Below are 2,500 nucleotides of genomic sequence, written 5' to 3' on the forward strand. Positions count from 1 at the left end.
CAACGACTGCGCCCAAAAACGGCGGACCATACAGTGCAAATATTGTGCACGCAGCTACGTGTCGTCTCCCTATGAGAGCTGGATTGCAGTGTGGTACGCCATAGAGACGTGTGGGAGGAACGGACGCCGTGGATGGCGATCAGCATGAGCTGTCTGTTGATGTATTCGGACCTAGTCGTCTCTCCTCACACACCGTGATGGCATGGTGCACCGCGTTCCATATCTGCGACATGCTACAGAGGCCGGTTGACAGTCGTTCGAGCAATGGACATCGCATACGTACGGGGGCCACCTTCCACGTATTGTCTAGGCGTGCACATTTTGTTGCGTGTATGTGGGCAGACGTAGTGTGGCGTGACACCTGACACAGGCATGCAATAATCGTTGAAGTTGCAAATGGCGATGGACGCCTGCGTTTTCTGGTGAAGTTACGCAAATGAACAAATGGTAACCTGTTGTGGTGCGGTTGTTCTCGCTAGGGGTGAATCGGTGATGGCGACGATAGGTTGAGGTACTAACCGGTTGTTCCAGCGATACCCACCATGCCGACGAAACTGAACGGCATCTGGGTGTGAAGCGATACGCGGCGGTGGCTGGGTGGGACCGTCCCCGGCCGGTGAGGGGGCGCCTCCCGGCGTGCTGGCCGCGCGGTGCGTGGGCGCACGCGCTACAGCCGGCTGGTGGGGGCGGCCAGTGGCAGGCGCGCCGGCCGACGGACGCGGCAGGCGTCGCAGCTGCGCGCCGGCGCACCCTGCGCGCGGCGCCGTGCGGCCAAAGTAGGTCCTCGCGGGCCCGGTGCGAAGCGCGGTGGACATCTTCAGTGTGCTGGTCCGATTGAGGACTGTGTGCGTTGAGGATGCGCCGCCGCCCGGCGCTCGGCGCCGCGACGCCGTCTGCTGCTCGGTCGCCCCAGCGGTTCTCGCTGGTGGTTTGTATCGCAGCTGTGCGGATGTGTTGGCGCGTGCGCTGTGCTGGGAGAGTTCGCTTCGGCACCCAAGTGGGGCTTTTGTCCTTCTGTGGCGCTGGCGTTGGAGCTGCCGGTCACCGTAGGTGGCGCGTGTTGTCTCCCGCCGGCAATGCCACGACAGCACGCTCCCGGGCCTCTGTCGGCAGCGGCAAGCTCAGTTGGGAGCACGGGTGGTCGCACCGAAAGCGTCTACTCGCCTAACTCCGGGCGATTGCGCCTCTCTCGAACCCGACCAAGTACTTGGGACGGCGCTGCGCGCCGCCGGGACCTGAGAGGGTTTCGAGGTGTATTGTGCAGGGGAGCTCAGCCTCCTCCTGTTTGCAGAATGATTGAGCGGACGCTTGCGTGTTCGCGCGGGCCCCCGGGACACACTCCCGGGCGGCCGGCTGCTCAGCTCTAGTTGACGCAGCTCCCTGGTTGATCCTGCCAGTAGTCATATGCTTGTCTCAAAGATTAAGCCATGCATGTCTCAGTACAAGCCGCATTAAGGTGAAACCGCGAATGGCTCATTAAATCAGTTATGGTTCCTTAGATCGTACCCACGTTACTTGGATAACTGTGGTAATTCTAGAGCTAATACATGCAAACAGAGTCCCGACCAGAGATGGAAGGGACGCTTTTATTAGATCAAAACCAATCGGTCGGCTCGTCCGGTCCGTTTGCCTTGGTGACTCTGAATAACTTTGGGCTGATCGCACGGTCCTCGTACCGGCGACGCATCTTTCAAATGTCTGCCTTATCAACTGTCGATGGTAGGTTCTGCGCCTACCATGGTTGTAACGGGTAACGGGGAATCAGGGTTCGATTCCGGAGAGGGAGCCTGAGAAACGGCTACCACATCCAAGGAAGGCAGCAGGCGCGCAAATTACCCACTCCCGGCACGGGGAGGTAGTGACGAAAAATAACGATACGGGACTCATCCGAGGCCCCGTAATCGGAATGAGTACACTTTAAATCCTTTAACGAGTATCTATTGGAGGGCAAGTCTGGTGCCAGCAGCCGCGGTAATTCCAGCTCCAATAGCGTATATTAAAGTTGTTGCGGTTAAAAAGCTCGTAGTTGGATTTGTGTCCCACGCTGTTGGTTCACCGCCCGTCGGTGTTTAACTGGCATGTATCGTGGGACGTCCTGCCGGTGGGGCGAGCTGAAGGCGTGCGACCGCCTCGTGCGTGCTCGTGCGTCCCGAGGCGGACCCCGTTGAAATCCTACCAGGGTGCTCTTTATTGAGTGTCTCGGTGGGCCGGCACGTTTACTTTGAACAAATTAGAGTGCTTAAAGCAGGCAAGCCCGCCTGAATACTGTGTGCATGGAATAATGGAATAGGACCTCGGTTCTATTTTGTTGGTTTTCGGAACCCGAGGTAATGATTAATAGGGACAGGCGGGGGCATTCGTATTGCGACGTTAGAGGTGAAATTCTTGGATCGTCGCAAGACGAACAGAAGCGAAAGCATTTGCCAAGTATGTTTTCATTAATCAAGAACGAAAGTTAGAGGTTCGAAGGCGATCAGATACCGCCCTAGTTCTAACCATA

The 2,500-nt window shown here is 57.5% G+C and overlaps 1 non-coding gene across 1 annotated transcript in view; it reads left to right on the forward strand.

Annotated features, from left to right (window-relative positions):
• Positions 1–1,377: 1,377 nt before the first annotated feature.
• Positions 1,378–2,500, forward strand: part of LOC124728979 — a 1,909-nt gene continuing 786 nt past the window's right edge. Inside the window, exon 1 of the ribosomal RNA XR_007007519.1 lies at positions 1,378–2,500. This exon is cut by the window's right edge and continues 786 nt beyond it. This is a non-coding gene — a ribosomal RNA (small subunit ribosomal RNA).

Source organism: Schistocerca piceifrons, unplaced genomic scaffold (genome assembly GCF_021461385.2).
Source record: "Schistocerca piceifrons isolate TAMUIC-IGC-003096 unplaced genomic scaffold, iqSchPice1.1 HiC_scaffold_1189, whole genome shotgun sequence".
Lineage (NCBI taxonomy): Eukaryota > Metazoa > Arthropoda > Insecta > Orthoptera > Acrididae > Schistocerca > Schistocerca piceifrons.